Source organism: Protopterus annectens, chromosome 16.part0 (assembly GCF_019279795.1).
Source record: "Protopterus annectens isolate FY-2018-M chromosome 16.part0, PAN1.0, whole genome shotgun sequence".
In the NCBI taxonomy this organism is placed as follows: domain Eukaryota; kingdom Metazoa; phylum Chordata; order Ceratodontiformes; family Protopteridae; genus Protopterus; species Protopterus annectens.
In genome coordinates, this window is record NC_056750.1 from 849,202,492 (window position 1) to 849,220,597 (window position 18,106).

General features: G+C 47.7%; 1 protein-coding gene and 1 non-coding gene across 2 annotated transcripts in view; both read left to right on the plus strand.

Moving 5' to 3' along the window:
* Window positions 1–18,106, plus strand: part of PRRC2B (proline rich coiled-coil 2B) — a 3,584,159-nt gene that overhangs the window by 2,654,489 nt on the left and 911,564 nt on the right. The window lies entirely within an intron of this gene.
* LOC122791107 lies at window positions 4,576–4,655 on the plus strand. The gene has a single exon (XR_006363081.1). It is a non-coding gene; the product is annotated as a small nucleolar RNA SNORD62 (small nucleolar RNA).

An 18,106-nucleotide genomic window follows, 5' to 3' on the forward strand; every position in this document is an offset into this window, starting at 1 on the left:
ACTCCTGACATCTGGGGCAAGAAAAACTAGAGAAGATGGCATCAGCTGTCAGCTTTGTACTCCTGGCGCTCTGATGTCAGGGAGCATGGTTGAACAGCCGATGCCGGACCCAGACTTTGGGATTCTGGCCGACCGAGGGCTGCCTGCCGGCAGGGGAGAACCCTACAGTCATGACTGCAACAGTGAAGACACTCTAACATCTACATTTATGGTAGGTGTACACAACTGTACTTTCCCCCTTCTGCTTTCCCTAGCCAAGGGCAATCATCACAAGTTACCCCCCAAGGTGGACCTACTATTGCAGCAAAAGGGATCCCTCCACCCCAAACTGTTTTTACTACACCTAAAACTATGAATGATCAACTTTTGATCTCATTTTGACAACACTACTCCGAAGGCATGCTATCAGTCCTCAGGGAGGCCAGGAACCAAACTACTAGAAAAAACTGTCTAAATGGCACAGATTCTCAAAATGGTGTTCTCTTAGAGACAAGGACCCATTTCTGGCAGATCCACCCCTTGTCCTGAACTATACCTGTGAATTAATTAAGGAGGAATAGTTTACTGTTCTGTTAACATCCATCTTTCTGCCATTTCTGCATGCTTGCCTTTACAGCCACCTCTTCTTTCCAGATTGGGTGTAAAACTTTACCCGAGAGGGGTCTTGCACATCAGACCACCAAGAAAGCCCATCACTCCTCCTTGGGACCTGAACTTCTTGCCAGAAAAGCTTACTCTACCCCCTTTTCAGCCCACCAGCACAGCATATCTCCAAATGTGCACATGGAAAAGCATTCTATTAGTGGCCATTGCCTCTGCTAGAAGACTGTCTAAATTACAGGCCCTGATGGCTTGCCCTCTTTAACACCACCTTCCACAATGATAGGGTGACTCTACACACAAACCCCTCCTTTATGCCCAAAGTAGTAAATAAACTATTCTTAAACCAGTCTATTCACCTACCCACCTTCTTCCCCTCCCCTACTAACTCTGCGGAGAGGATTCTCCATTTCCTGGATGTACATAGACAACTGAGATTCTACTTGGACAAAATTAAGTCCTTCAGAAAATATGACCAACTGTTCATTTCCTTCCATCCCAGGGTTTTGGGTAAGGTAGTCTCCAAACAATCTCCTCCTGGATCAGGAAATCCATCCTCTTTTGCTACTTTCATCATCACAAACCATTACCTCAAGGTGTGCGAGCACATTCTACCAGAGGCGTGGCTACCTCAAAGGCCTTCATAAAAGGGCTAGAGACTGCCTCTATCGTGGAGACAGCCACCTGGTGTACAGTCCATACGTTCACTAAGCACTACAAGCTTGACCAGGTCTGTAGAGCCAGGGCAGTCCTGCAGGGATTCCTGGAATCCTCTACCTCTGCCACCTCCCAACATTCCTCTTAGCTGTGGTACTCTCCCACAGTTTGAATACTGCAACATAGGAACAGAAGGACCTAGAATAGTTGTGTAAAATCTTACCATATCCATAATGTCCTCCTCTTCCATGTTGCAGTATTCCATCCCACCCTCCACCCCCCTGGTATCCTCAGTCTTCTCCGGTGTATCCTCTCTCTGTAGGCCACCCCCTACAGCCCTACAGGGGCATTCGCTTTTGCTTCTCCTTGGCCTTAGTGTCTTCTCTGGGCTTCAAGTTCTGATGTCTGCGTGTGCTGACGTCATATTTATGCTCCATGGTTTTATGGCCCTACGTGTGACGGCCCATGCACCTATAGCAGCCAGGCTTAAGCTTTTGTACAAGAGCCAACATCTGGTCACCTGAGGGCTGGAAATCCCACAGTGTGAATACTGCAGCATGAAAGAGAAGGACATCTGTGGTTATGGTAAGCATTTACACAACTATTCTTTCCCTTACCTAGGATACCTCCTAATTCACGCAAAAGACAAGGAAACTCTCCTCCACTTTCAGAACTTTCTGGTAATCCTGCTCGCTCTAGAGTTCATGGTCAGCTTCCCAAAATCCCACCTCAGCCCCACACAGGATATTGTCTTCCTGGGTTGCAGGATTAGGACAGACCTCTTGAAGGCCTTTCTTCCAGAAGAAAAGGGGATATCCCCCCAAAACCACCCTCTTGCTGCCCTACATTCAACAGAGCTGACTACAAGACAATTTGAGACTTGTAGGTTACAATGCAGCTACCATTCCCATGTTGCCCCTAGCAAGGATGCACATGAGGGAACTACAGTGGTACCTTTGGTCGGTGTGGACCCAACACTCCCACCCTCTAGAGTTCAGGGTCCCACTGCTCCCCTGCTTGCATCAGGAACTGAGATGGTGGGTGGCTCAGGTAGCCCAAAACCCAGGACTGCCTCTGCAAACCCCCTCCCAGAACATGTACATAGATGCCTGAGACCTGGGCTTGGGAACAACTCTGGGGAAAAAGGAAAGTGCAAGATTTGTGGACATACACAAAAGAGATCGCATAAATGTCAGAGAAATGAGAACCTTCTTCCTCGTTCTACAGACCTTCCAGCCCTACCTAGAATAGGGTCCTCTAAAGGTACAAACAACACCACAGTCCTGTGGTATCTCAACAACCAGGAAAAGACCAAATCTTACCTTCTACGCAGACTAGCTCTGCAAGCATGGGAACTGGCTACCTCACAGGGGATCACCCTTCAGGCAGCCTACATTCCATCCCTGCACAACTCCCAGGCAGATTGCCTAAACAGAACCATTACAAACAACCACGAATGGATGCTGCAAAGAGATGTTTTCCTGAATATGGTCCACAGGTGGGGTATTCCACAAATAGACCTGTTCGGCTCTTCCATAAACAGGCAGCTTCCTGGCTACTGCACCAGGACACCAGACCCCGAGGAATTAGCAACAGATGCCTTCTTGATAACTTGGATGGGGAAATTCCTGTATGCATTCCCCCTCTTCCCATTGATATAAAGGATCCTGCTGAATATTTAGCAGGACTCGCCCAAAACCTTGCTGGTGACTCCCTACTGGCCAAGGCAGCACTGGTTCCCTCTTTCTCCACCTGTCCAAGGGCAGTCACCACACGTTACCCCCCTTCAGTGGACCTACTCACACAGCACAATGGGACTCAGATACACCCACAGTGGGAATCTGTAAACCTCACCCTGTGGCTGATAAGATTCTGATCCCCTTCAGACTCCTATATAACAAGGACGTGCTCTCTGTCCTGCAGGAGGCCAGAAAACCCAACCTATGGAAATCCTATTTGGTGTCGCAAAAGACAGTTGAACACGCTGGAAAGCAGTATGCCTCTTATCCTGTCATACCTGTGTGAACTCGTACTCATCTCTGAAGGCACACTTTTCTGCTATCTCTGCCTGCCTCCCCATGGATCTACCCCTTGCATCCAGACTCCCTTCTAAACGTTTCCTCAAAGGTGTATTACACAAGACCACTCAGAATCTCCCCCTCCCTGGGACTTAAATTATTTTCTAGAAAAACTCATTCTAGCCCCTTGTGAGCCAGCAGACAAGGTTGCCTTAAAAATTTGCACATGGAAAACTGTAGTGCTGGTAGCTCTGACTTCCACCAGAAGGGTTTCAGAATTGCAAGCTCTTATGGCTACACCAGCTTTCCCAATTTTCCACCTGGACAGGGTGTCCCTCAGGACAAACCCGTCATTCATTCCCAAAGTAGTGAATGACCTATCCTTGAACCAGCCCATCCACCTGCCCACCTACTTCCCTAACCCACAGGGGGGATAGTGAGAGAGTGCTACATTTCCTAGACATCCACAGACAACTTAAGTTTTATCTACATTAGCCAAGCCTTTTAAGAAATCAGACCAGCTGTTTTGCCCCCTTCTACCCCAGGGTCTTGGGGAAGACTGTGAGCAAGCAGACAATTCTGGCCTGAATTTCCCGTGCCATTTCCTTCTGCTACCTACACCATGGTAAGACCTTGCAGGATAATGTCAAGGCACACACTGCCAGAACAATGGCGTCTTCTGGAGCCTTCTTTAAAGGGTTGGACACCAACTCCATACTTGAGGCAGCCACTTGGTCCTCAGTTCACACCTTCACCAAACACTACAAATTGGACCACATTTTTAGAGCCAGGGCAGGGTTTGCCAGGGCTATCCTACACGGATTCCTGGAAACTTCATCTGGGCCACCCTCCCAATCCTCATTGAGCTTTTGTACTCGCCCACAAGTAGAATACTGCAACATTGTAATAGAAGGACATAGGAAAGTTGTGTAAAGTCTTACCGTAGATGTCCTCTTCCATGTAGCAGTATTCCTTCCCACCCAACGTCCCCACTTGTATGACTGCCTTTGCTCTCCTTGGCGATACTGGGCAGTCTATGCCCTTGGAAGACTGGCTCCAACTGGGGCGTTTACTATGTTTTGAGGGCTAGTGTGTGCAGACGTCACTTTTATGGCCCACTTTCCTGCAGCCGTGTCAGACGTCCAACGCACCAAGAGGGACTGAAAATCTTTGGAAATCTGGCTGGACAAACTGGAGAGGAAGAAGGGTAAATCCACAAGTAGAATACTGCAACATGTAAGAGAAGGACATCTCTGTTTATGGTAAGAGTTTACACAACTTTCTATTCTGTGTAGTTCAGTCTCTATGATGCTTCAGTAGATCCTGCCGACCCTTTACTTTGTACTCAAAGGGAAGTGAGGAAAGAGAACTACTGAGAGACTGAACTTTTAAGTCCTTTAATACCTTTATGGATTTAGTTTTGGATAAGGATTGAACTGTAACAGCTTAGTCAACTACATTTAAAAGAGTAGCACATTTTTGAACAGTTTTTGAGAGAGAACCTTAGTTCAGATTTTCATTAATTGATGGTTCTATATCATGTTTGAAAAATGCTGTTAATTCCATAATACTTTTCACAAAATTTGGTACATCATTTATATAAATATGTGAGTTAAAGAAGCTTCTTGTACCATTTTTGCAAATAAAATTGATCATAAGAAAAATTTGATACACAAGCTTAGTGGTAATATGTGGTTTCTAAGTAGCTGGAGGAGGCATATCTTGAGCTTGAGAAATCACAGAAGAAGAATGAAGTATATATTGTTTTCTTTGAAACCTAGTTGTTGCTTTGATTTTTTATAGTAAGGTATTGTGGCATACTTTCCTACTGTGAAACTTGACCTAACATTAAGGAACATCTGTGTCCTGTATTTCAGATCTTTTCACCATTCAAAATCTGAGGCTTTTATTTTTTTTGTCCACTATTTCTTGCCAACTATCAGTTGCCACAGTCAGTTTGCCATTCAATTTTTGTGGGTGAGGTTGATTGTGGAAGACCGTTATCCAGACAGCCGTAAGGGTGTTCTATTATTTTGGCCCTAATCCCACCCCAAGTGTTTAACATTTAAGTTTGCATATGCAATGTGTGCCTGCAGCACCTTTTTCTGTGGATATGTTTGATGTTCAGCAGTAGATTACTCTTGCACTAGCCTAAGCTGTTAGGATTATATCCTGACAAAAATGTGAGCAACCAGACAGCAGTTCAAAGCTTAAGGCACCCTCCATGCATTTTGCCAGGAACTTGAGCAGAGCTACATATAAAAGGAAGTTAAAGTGCCATGTGCTTCAGAGCTTTCTTGCTGCTACTTTGTCCTTATTCAGCATATTTCAGCACACTTAGTCAGCTAGCAGTCTCTCACAGCTGGGCATCTTCGTCTTCTTTTCTCAGCTGAAGCCATGGAGGAGTTGCCGGTCTCCTCAGTTGTCCTTCAATTCCTATGTTGCAGTATAATTGTTATGGGGAATTTTCTTTGTGTTTCGCTGTTGCGGTCATTACATTTGGGTAATCCTGCTGGCAGGTTGCCCTCATTCGGCCTGAATTCCAAAGTCTTTGGTCGTGCGTTGGCTGCTGTCGCCTCTTCCCTGACGTCAAATCGTCAGGGGTGTAAAAGATGCAGCCGACGCCATTTTTTTTCAGTCTTTCTTGCCGTGCAGTGCCCGAAGCAAAAGCAATTCGCAAGTGCCGGTCGGCCGACTCCTGAGATATTCGTGTTCGAGTTTCAGACCCGAAGTCTTCAATAAAGCTAAGTACCCCGTTGGGGAAACTTTTTTTTTGCTCCAGACCAATGTCAGAAAAAGTTAACAATTGTATTTCTTGTGGAAAGCAAATACCTCATAAGGACTTTCATTCTTACTGTATTCCTTGCCTAGTCCCTGATCACAATGTTTCTGGTTGTCGGTTTTGCGTTAGATTTAACCAACGCACTATCGGTATGATTTTGCTTTAAACTGTTTTGGACGCTGGTTTAATTATCCAGAAATGTCATCAGATAGCCATCCGACTACTGGAGTTCACAAAAAAACGCAAAGAAAAGGAGAGAGATAAACAACCGAGGTCCAAAACCGACGAAGAAGCTTCTCCTAAGCCAGTTTCCGGTTTACCAGTTCTCAGTGATGTGCTTTCGCAGCCCCTGACGCCCGCTACTTTAGAGTCGCAGGCCATTACCGACTCCCACATGGAGTCGGTTATGCCGCTGGAAACACAAGGTATTGGAGCCTCGGACACTATTCCCTCATATGGGTCTGGTGCTGCTGAGCAGGCATCGGCTTTTGAGGGTGTATTCAGATATAAAAATCTTTACATGAAACTGACTTCAGCTTCAAAGGTAAAGACTAAAGCACCTTCTAAAGCAAAGAAACAAACTGAAGAGCCACGTGGACAGGCCTCTGTGCCCAAAAAACAGATGCTCAAAATGGCCGAAGACTTGATTACCTTGATCAGGGGTTTCCATCCCCCTCCTGGTAAGAGGCCTAGGCAAGAGAGAGAATATGAATCTTCAGGTCAGGTTTCCATTTCATCTGATTCCTCTTCTGATCAGGAATACTCTCTTCCTCCCTATGAGGATTCTGATGCTGAAGAATCTATACCTTCAGCCTCTCCTCCTGAGGATTACTCTTTTGGGGAAACCTCGCATACCATGAGGGAACATTTCCAGTGGGAGAGCCAAGATTATTCAGAATCTAAGAAAAGGCTCAGAGACTTCCTTTTACTCCCACAACACAGGCCCCTAGCTATTTCACCTGTGTTAGACATTGTAGATGATGTATTTTCAGAGTCCAGTCTGACCCCTGACTCCTTACCTCCAGCTCCTGTTAAGCCGGACAGGTACTACAGGGCGCCTGACTCTCATAAATTCCTTTTCAAAAACCCTGCTGCTGACCCAGAAACTATCTCTGTGTCCCAAAGGGGTCAAGGCATCCACTGCAAAAAACCCTACCCACGCCGACAAGGATTCTTGGGCATTGGACAGATGGGGGAAGATTTACAACTCTGCTACTTTGGCTACAAGGGCTTTAAGTTTTCAGTTTCATATGCTCAAATATCAGCAATATAATGTTAAGTTGACAATCTCGCCTTCATTCTTGCTGGATGGGTTTGGAGCTGAACCTCTGCTCCGACTCGGCCTATTACTAAAGCTCGAGAGCTATTTTTTACCACCGCGAGGCTATCCTATGTCCCATAATGCTAGGCATGATATACCCAGATCTCGTTTGCCGCTTCAGCTACGAGGTTGCGTCTTTTTGCCGGCTAAGGCTGTACTAATATTTTTCTTGGTTTTTAGTAAGCTTTTGGGGGTTAAAATATTAGCGATGGTGTTTTTTAGTTACTACCTTTAGATCCCTGTTTAGGATTCCCTCTTAGGTAGTTTTTGATGCTGTTTTTTTCCCCTCACCTAAAAGTTAGGCCCTTGGCCAATCCCCTTCCATTCTTATTTGTGTGTGTTTGTGCCTTGTTAGATTGTATTAAAAAGTGTGGGGTTATTTTTTTCCTAGTCTGTTACAACTTTTTTGTGTGTGTTTGACTGATTGTGACTAGACAGTCATCCCTTTTTCAGGATGTCTAAAGACACTAAGGTCTCGGGCTTCAAGAAGTGTGACTTGTGCTGTCAGAAGATGCCTCTGACAGACTGTCACACTTCTTGCTTATATTGCTTGGGCCCTCTGCACCTGCAGGACTCTTGTTCTGTCTGCCATGCGTTCAGTCCAAGAGTCCTGCAGGAATAAACTTATTTTGAGAGGCTTGTTAAAGCCTGAAGGTTCCCCGGCTAAGCCTTCGTCGGGTAAACCTTCTAAGCTTGCCAAACCATCGGCCCCACGTCAAAGCCGTCGCCGAGCGGTGCTACTACTACCACTGCATCGGTTCCGGCCATAACCGATGATTCTAGACCTCATTCGGCTCTGAGACTGCTGTCGGAGCCGTCTTCGAGCAAGAAGTGTTCCAGGTCTCCTTCCCTGGAATCGGTCCACTCTGCTCCGAAGTCTCCATTGTTATCAGAGCGGAGTCACAGGTCCCACTCCTCTCGGTCTTCCAGGCTGTCGGACCATGAACTCGAGATGGCGGTTAGCAGACTACTTAAGTTGCAGGCACTGGCCCAAATGTTGTATAGCCCTCCTCATCAGGTATTGGCTTTAACTACTCCCTCTTCGATTCCTCCTCTGACTCTTCCTGTGAGTTCGTAGCCGGAGATCGTAGGGGTCGGGAACGTCGGAGCCGATACCACCCCTTTCGGCTCAGATCTCTTCCTTGGATGTCCTTCAAGGATGCATCTGCAGTCCTTACATATGGGTTGTCCTGCCTCAGGCAGCCCTTCGGTCTGCCGGATTCCAAAGTCTGGGTCCGGCGTTGGCTGATGTCGCCCTTTCCCCGTCAGAGCGCCTGAGGTATAAAAGTGACAGCCGACGCCATCTTCCTCAGTCTTTCTTGGCGCATGGTGCCAGAAGCAGAAGCAGTTCGCAAGTGCCGGTCGGCCAGCTCCTGTAATTTCAGCTACTGAAGTCTTCAAAAAAAGCGAAGTACCCCATTGGGGACTCTTTCTTGCCTCGGCCGATGTCAGATCAAACGGTTAAAGTTAATAATTGTTTAACTTGTGGGAAACATATACCTCATAAGGATTTCCACTCTTACTGCTTACCCTGCCTAGGCCCAGACCACGACGTCTCGGCCTGTACAGCCTGTGCTTCCTTCAATAAACGCACTCTTAGGTGTCGGGCAGAGTTTGCAGAGGAATATTTTGGGGAAAATTACTGTTATAAAATGCCGTCGGAGCTTCCGACAGCTCTTTTACCCAAGAAACGGAAGGATAAGGACCGACACAAGCGGCCCGCGGTTTTGTCCGTCTCCACCCCCAGGCCTACCGCGACTGTCTCGGTCTCTGCTGAAACCGAATCTCCACTGGTTCCAACCGACGACAACGTACAGCCGGTAACTACGGTACCGGAGGCCTCCACTGGGTCGGTCTTAGAATTTCCTTCTGAAACCGGTGCTCCGGAGATATCCGACACTATGTCTGTTGATAAAACTATTCCAGCACGTGGGGCAGCCAGGCCTCCTGTTTCCATGTCCATTAAGGCCTTTACACGTGCCAAAGCTGCTAAACAGCCAAAAGCTCTCCCTCCCAAGGCTATTCCTCAGGGATCCACTACCGGTTCACAAATTTTGAGCTTAGCTGAGGACCTTATCTCCTTAACCAGGGGCTGTCAGCCACATCCAGACAGGGGCTCTCAACCATCTCCAGGCAAAGGGCCCAGGGTTGAGCAGACTGATCCCCAGTCCTCTGATGAGGCCTCAGATGACTCTGCCCTTTCAGACTACCAGGAGGAGGCCTTTCTGGCCTACGAGGATTCTGATGCAGAGGAATCTATTCCCTCGGCCTCCCCCCTGAAGAGTTGTCCTTTGGGGAGACCCTTCACTCCATGAGAGCGCATTTCAAATGGCAAGGCCAGGAATTCTCTGATTCCAGGAAGAGGTTAAGAACTTTCTTACATTTACCTCAACATAGACCTTTGGCTATTCCTCCAGTTTTAAATGTTATAGAAGATGTGTACTCTGAGTCTAGTATTTCCCCTGACTCTCTTCTTCCGGCTCCTGTCAAACCCGACAGGTGCTACAGGGTCCCGGACACACATCTATTCCTTTACAAGGGCCACTCAGCTGACCCTGAAACTATTTCCCAGGGCCCTATAGGGGTTACAACCACCACTTCTAAAAATCCACTTCCTTCTGAAAGGGAATCCAGGGCTTTAGAGAGATGGGGTAAAAAAGTGTATACTTCCTCCACTCTTTCTATGAGAGCATTAAATTGTCAATTCCATATGATACAGTATCAAGAATACCTGTTAGATGAATTGCATAAAAAACTAACCTCACCTGAACCCCTAGATCGCAAGGCGTTTCAGGATCTGGTGCATAACTCCCAGCAGGTTAGCAACCATTCTTACAGTGTGGTTATGATGCATTGGAAGCTTCATGTAGGTCAGCAATGACAGGTGCAGTCATACGTAGACTTGCTTGACTGAAGGAACAAACACTGCCAGATCATGTTAAAGCAAAGCTTCTGGATGCACCACTGGAAAAACAAAAGTTATTTGGTTCCACGGCTCAAGAGGTCTTAAAGAAATTTGAGGAAAAGGCTAAATCAGTACAGACAGTCAAAGATTTCCTCCAGGTCCAACCACCAAGATTCAGCAGAAATTGGCCTACTAAGAATTGGTCCTTTCCAGACACAGACAGATTTCAAAGAGGCAGAAACAGGCGTGCCAGAGGTAGAGGGCAAGCTCGAGGCTCCTACAGAGGCCGTCAATGGCAGCCTCCTAACCAGAGAGGTAGTGCAGGACCTACACCTGCTGCACAAGGACAATCTCAATGACTTGACTTTGACCCCGCCAACCAGGGCTCAATTGGAAGCACCTTTGGGCGGAAAGCTATCTTTATTCTCAGAAAATTGGCACATTATTACAAAGGACAAATGGATACTGCAAATAATAGACAAAGGGTACAGATTCCATTTTCATACATTACCAAAAAGACAAGGCATGCCAAACCTGCCACCAAATCAAAGGGCAGAGGCTTTCAAGCAAATTTCCAACCTACTACAAATGAACACAATAGAAAAGGTTCCTTTCACAGAACAAGGCCAAGGATTTTATTCCAGACTATTCCTTGTTCCAAGAAAAGAAAAGCAATGGAGGCCTATTCTGGACTTGTCCGCACTGAATACTTATCTCATTGTGCCAAAATTCAAAATGCTGACCTTACAGCAACTCCTTCCCATGCTGGGCAAGGGGTCTTGGCTGGTAACTCTAGACCTCAATGAGGCATACCTGCATGTCCCTATCAGACAAAGTTGCAGAAGACACCTCAGATTTCTTGCGGGTTCAGAGCATTATCAAGTCTCAGCATTGCCCTTTGGCTTATCTACTGCGCCCAGAGTATTCACGAAATGCCTGGCATCAGTAATTGCACATTGCAGACTCCAGGGGATTAAAATATACCCATACCTGGACGACTGCCTTATACAAGCGGACAGCCAACAAACATTGGTAAAACACTTGAATTATGCCATCCGCCTACTACAGGCCTTGGGATACACAGTCAACATTCAGAAATCAAGTCTTGTTCCATCCCAAACAATAATTTTCCTGGGTGCAAAACTGGATACAGCCACCCAAATGGCTTTTCTCACAGAAGAAAAACAAGAACAACTACCGGATTATTTCAGAAATCTGACAACATAAACCCAGCTGACGGCAAGGAAAATCCTGCAGGCCCCTGGGTTTCATGGCATCTTGCATTCTTCTGATTCCACAAGCAAGGCTGCATATGAGGAAACTGCAATGGTACCTAAGGAGTCTATGGTCTCAACACAGTCACAGCCTAGAAGGACAATGGACACAAAAAAAAAAAAAAATTGCGCCTGCACATCAACCAAAAGGAAATGCTGGCAGTGATACACTCAATCGAGGCCTTCAAACACTTCCTGCATCAAGGCCACCTGCTAATAAAGACAGATAATACCACAGTTATGTGGTACATAAACAAGCAAGGAGGTACCCATTCTTACCCTCTTTGCAGACTGGCAGTGAATCTTTGGGAACTTTTCCTAAAACTCAATATAGAGCTGCAATCCCAGTTCGTACCAGGAAAAGATAATGTACTGGCGGACAGCCTAAGCAGAAACACCATGGATCCACACGAATGGATGTTGCACCCAGACATCTTTCTTCAGATAACACAATTATGGGGAAGGCCAGACATAGATCTTTTGCCTCCCACCACAACCATCAACTGAAGAAATTCTGCACAAGAGCATACCATCCTCAAGCATGGAAAGTGGACGCTCTCTCTCTCTTTCAGCTGGAATACTCTAAAAGTATATGCATTCCCTCCTCTACCGTTAATGACCAAGGTCTTACTGAAGATCAGGACAGAGCAACCAAAAGTGATTCTGATAGCTCCGGACTGGCCAAGACAGCTCTGGTACCCACTGTTAAAGAGCATGTCTCGCACGAAACCGCGGCCTCTACCACAATGGCCACTTCTTCTGACACAGCACAAGTACAAAATTCTGCACTCCATCCTAAAAACCTTGCAGCTGACAGCCTGGAAGATACCTTGACTCCTCACCAGGATAAACTATCCAAGAGGGTAAAGGATATCATCATGGAAGCTCGGCGACCTTCCACAAGAAAAACATATTCAGCAAAATGGAAAAGATTTCGTACCTGGAACACCGCAAAGGGTCAAGATCCGACAGTGATGAGCATTCCACATATCCTTGAATACTTGGCTGAAATGCTGCATAATGGCATTTCTTATTCTTCCATAAAAATTCATGCTTCAGCAATTTCAGCAGAGTACAACACTGATCCACCTGTATTTTCTCATCCTCTGCTAAGGCAGTTTCTAAGAGGGATAAAAAACATCAACCCTCCACGGAAACCACCAGTGCCTACATGGGACCTTAACTTCATGTTGGAAAAATTAACTCTACCTCCCTTTGAACCAGCAACATCTTCAGAACTACAGTTCCTGTCTTGGAAGACTGCCTTCCTTCTGGCCATAACCTCAGCAAGAAGAGTATCTGAGTTACAGGCCCTCATGGCAGTACAACCATTTCTCATTTTTCATCAGGGCAGAGTCTCTTTGAGAACCAATCCTTCATTCATGCCAAAGGTGGTATCCAGGGTCTCACTGAACCAAGCTATTCACCTGCCTACCTTCTTTCCAAATCCGCAAAATAAAGGAGAGAAACTTCTGCATACCCTAGACATTCACAGACAGTTGCGCTACTACTTGGACAGAACTAAGACTTACAGAAAAACTGACCAACTCTTTGTAGCATATGCTGCTGGGGTACAATGAAAAGCAATCTCCAAACAGACTTTCAAAATTGATAGGAAATTGCATTCGATTCTGCTACTCTTTTCATGGCAACGCTGTGCCAGCTAACATCAGACCTCATTCCACCAGAGCCACAACCACCTCCACAGCCTTCTTAAGAGGGGTGGCTACAAAGGACATTTTAGAAGCTGCTACATGGAGCTCTGTGCATACATTTTCCAAGCATTACAACTTACCTTTATATTCCAGATCCAGAGCAGGCTTTGCTACTGCAGTCCTGCAGGACATGTTAGCTACACCATCCTTTTCTTAGGTCCTACCACCCCCCAGCTTGGCTATGGTATTCTACCCATATGTAAGGACTGCAGATGCATCCTTGAAGGACATAGTACAGTTTTGTACCTACCATAAATGTAGATGTCCGATAGGTATGCATCTGCAGTCAGGTTTTCCCTCCCTCCTACCCCTCTGTGGTACTATTTGGGTGCTTATCCCTCATTTTAGCTAGCTGGGGTTTATCTATTATGGTGTATTTGTTTTATATTGCTGTGCATGTTTGGAATTTTCTCTCTCTCCAAATTTAGCCTTCCTTAGAGGGCACCTGGCATCTGGGGCAAGAAAAACTGAGGAAGATGGCGTCGGCTGTCACTTTTATACCCCAGGCGCTCTGACGTCGGGGAAAGGGCGACATCAGCCGACGCCGGACCCAGACATTGGAATCCGGCCGACCGAAGGGCTGCCTGAGGCAGGACAACCCATATGTAAGGACTGCAGATGCATACCTATCGGACATCTACAGTTATGGTAGGTACAAAACTGTACTTTCCATCCTTGGAGGGATCCGGGCGCCGGGACACTCTCGTCGGCTTCGAGGGGGCGAGTGGCATCGGACCCTTGTCCGACCCCGTTCTCCCTCTCGGAGCTTCGGCGCAGGTGAGTTCGGCCCCGACATCGGCCTCGGAGCCGTCCCACTCGGTGCTGGGAGGAGTCCTTGTCTCTTCGGAGCGGGGACCCCCTTCCCTGCCTGATAGGGGCGCCTTTGAGGTCATGAGGAGTGTGCTGGCCCCTGTGCCTGCTCCACGGTCGGCTCCTTCGGCTCCTCCCTCTATGGTGCCTGCTTCAGTCTCTACCCGCTTTCTTGATCCCGAGCATGGAGAACTGACGCTACAGTTAGCCCCATTGGGCATATCCTCCTCTTCTGACGCCTCCCCTGATCCTTCAGGGGAGCCCCCTCGAAAGAGAACATGCAAGAGGAAGCATATAGACTCCCCTGAGTCAGTCTCATCGGACACTGACTTGGATGACTCAGAAGGGTCCCCAAGGTCCCCCTCTGAGGATGTCTCATTTTCTGACATCCTGGAGATTTTTAAGCAGAGGGGAAGCTTGTCTGCCCTTAATCCTTCTGAGGACGAGTCGGTGTACCTGGATGCGTTCGGTTCTCGCCCCTCCACCTCCTGGGTGTCTCCGCCTTTCGAGCCGCTCATGGATGTGGTGGCTCTAAAGGCGTGGACGGCTCCGGATACTATGGAACCAACTCCCTGGAGGCCTACAAAATTTATTACAGCCCCTTCTGACAAGCAGTTTCTAACTAAGGGCGTCCCTGTTGATGCCATGGTGGTGGCAGCGGCCATTAAAAAGGAGTTGGCTGCCTCTTCAGTACCTGTCCATCCTCCTAATAAGGAATCTAGGACTATGGACAGGTATGGCAAGCGGATGTTTTCCTCAGCGACCTTTGCTATGCGTTCGCTGAATTATTTGTGCCATTTCACCCGTCTCCAGAGAGACCTTCTCAAGGAACTGGGTGATACCTTACAGGACCTATCAGCTGCGGGGTCTCAGGAAAAGATCATCTCCTAGCTGGGGACCCTAAACTCTGTTGTAAACTCCTCCATGTGGCTCATTTACTATGCAGCCGATGGAGCGAGTAGGGCTGCAGGCACGGGCGTCGCTCTAAGGAGACACGCCTGGATGCAACTTTGCTGACCCCTCCTTCAAGGCATCCTTCACTAACACCCCCTTTGATGGTTCTGCCTTGTTTGGACCTCAAGTGAAGGATACATTGACCAGGTTGCGAGCAGGAAGGCAAGACTCTCTGCCGTAGGAGTCCGTTTTTCTACCCCTTCTAGACCATACCCTAAGGGTCAGAAAGGTGGGAAAATATGGTTCCGCAAACCTCAAGGAGTACTGCCTGATGCAAGTGGTGAGCTTCCCTCTAGAGGCAGAGGAGGGAACAATAATAGATGCCACCCGAGGGGCAGGGGAGGGTCTGCAGAATCAGGGTAGCAGAGAATCCTTCTCTGACAAACCCTTCCAGCATCCCTGAGGAGCTGCCCGACTGTCCACCTTCGGAGGCAGTCGGGGGAAGACTATCACTGTACCCAGAAGCCTGGCATTCCCTCACGCAAGACATTTGGGTACAGTCGATCATATCCGAGGGTTACAAAATTCTCTTTATTCATACCCCACAACCGCCAAAAGGGCCCCTTCCAGACATTCCACCTGGTCTGAGGGATCAATCGGCACTAGAAATTTCAAAGCTGCTACAAAAAAAGAGCCATCCAGCCAGTCCCAGCAGACCAGCAAGGATCCGGAGTCTACTCCAAGTTCTTTTTGGTACCAAAAAAGGCAGGGGACTGGAGACCTATTTTTGGATCTCAGCAGACTGAACAAGTCTGTTCAAAGAACGAAATTCAGGATGGTCACGCTTCAGTCCATTCTACCCTTCCTGGGTCAGGACAATTGGATGTGCTCTATAGACCTTCAGGATGCGTGCTATCATATCAAAATGAACAGGCGCTCCAGGAGGTTTCTCTGCTTCCAGCTGGGAGCCAGTCACTACCAATTCAGAGCCCTGCCCTTTGGCCTCACCACAGCCCCCAGGGTGTTTACCAAATGCATGGCAGTGGTTGCGGCTCACCTGAGACGAAAAGGATTCCAGGTGTTTCCATACTTAGACTGGCTCCTTACTGCCACCACCAAGCGTCAGCTACTTCATTCCAGAGATTATACCCTCCAAATTTGCAACGAGCTAGGTATCTCTGTAAACTCCGAAAAGTCTGCCTTGTCGCCTTGTCAGTCTATTACCTTCATAGGCGCCGTTTTAAACACTATGGAACTGTCAGCAAAACTGCCTGTACAAAGGATTTCAGACATTCGAAGTCATGTTCAAATCCTACTACAAGAGAACAGAGTCTAGGCCAGATTCATACTAAAAACCCTAGGTCTCATGGCAGCAGCTATCACATTACTCCCCCTAGCTCGCTTTCACATGTGGATCCTGCAATGGATGCTGTTTTCCCAGTGGTCCTTTCAACAGCTTCCAATGTCACACAGCATTCTAATCACTCAGTCATGCAAAAGACACCTTTCATGGTGGATGGTCTCCCCTCAAGTTCTTCAGGGCAGACCCTTTGTCCTTCCTCCTCCTGTGGCTACTGTGACAACGGATGCCTCCCTGATCGGGTGGGGGGGGGGGGCATTTTCAGGGCAGGACAGTTCAGGGCACATGGCAGCCTTTCGAAAGCCACCTGCACATAAATGTCTTGGAAACGAGAGCGGTGCTTTTAGCGTTGCAGGCCCTTCAAGACTCTCTACCCACCGGGACTATTGCAATTCAGACAGACAATATGTCTGTAGTGTGGTACATCAACAAGCAGGGCGGAACCAGGTCCTACCCCCTATGTCGAGAAGCACTCAGACTGTGGCAGTGGGTGATCTCTTCTTAATGGTTTCTGGTAGCAGCCAATATCCCCGGGAAGTCCAACGTCATAGCTGACAGGCTGAGCAGAGCCATTCTCATGCCCCACAAGTGGTCTCTCAACCAGCTAGTAGTGGAAAAAATCTTCAGGAGGTGGGGTCAGCCTTGCTGCGATCTTTTTGCAACCCCTCAAAACAACAAGTGCCCAGACTTCTTCACCCTCTTCCCTCTTACAGGTCTTCCCCCCAGAGATGCTCTAGTCCACGATTGACCCCGGGGTCTTCTGTATGCCTTTCCCCCCCTTTCCCTCAATTACTCCGCTAATCCAGAAAGCAACTGTTTTGAGATCCAGAATGATCCTTGTTGCCCCTTACTGGCCCCGACAAATTTGGTTCCCGTTCCTGCAACGTCCTCTACTAGATCAGCCCTGGCATCTGGACCCAGCGACAGATCCTCTGACACATCAGTCGGGCGGGCTGCATCAATCTCTCCAATGTCTCAACCTCACAGCTTGGTTGCTCCGCTACCAACCCTAGCCAGGCTTCCCTCAGTCTCTCATTCAGTTCGTGACATCATCCTTGCTTCGCACAAGTCTACTACCAGAAAGACTTATGCTGGCAAATGGAAGCGTTTCTCTGTTTGGGCAGGGGAGAAACAAGTTGACCCTTTTACAGCCCCTGTCCATACAGTCTTAGAGTTTTTGGCAGAACTTTTTCAAATGGGATCTTCTTCAGCCACCATCAGAGTTCAGTTGGCAGCCATTGCGAATTTTCACGTTGGATTGTTAGAGACCAGCATTATGTCACACAAACTTTGTAAAGCCTTTCTAAAAGGAACCCTCTTACTTAGGCCCCCGGTAAAAGATCCTCCCCCACCATGGGACCTAAATTTGGTGCTGTCATCTTTAATTCTCCCTCCCTTTGAACCTGCAGCTTCCTGTTCATTAAAGTTGCTCTCTTGGAAAACTCTGTCCTTCAAGGATGCATCTGCAGTCATCACATATGGGTTGTCCTGCCTCAGGCAGCCCTTCTGTCGGCCGGATTCCAAAGTCTGGGTCCGGCGTCGGCTGATGTCGCCCTTTCCCCGACGTCACAACGCCTGGGGTATAAGAATGTCAGCCGACGCCATCTTCCTCAGTCTTTCTTGCCGCGTGGTGCCCGAAGCAGAAGCAGTTCGCAAGTGCCGGTCAGCCAGCTCCTGTAAATTCGCTATCCGAAGACTTCAAAAGCTAAGTACCCCGTTGGGGACATTTTCTTGCCTCAGCCGATGTCAGAAAAAGTTAATAATTGTTTA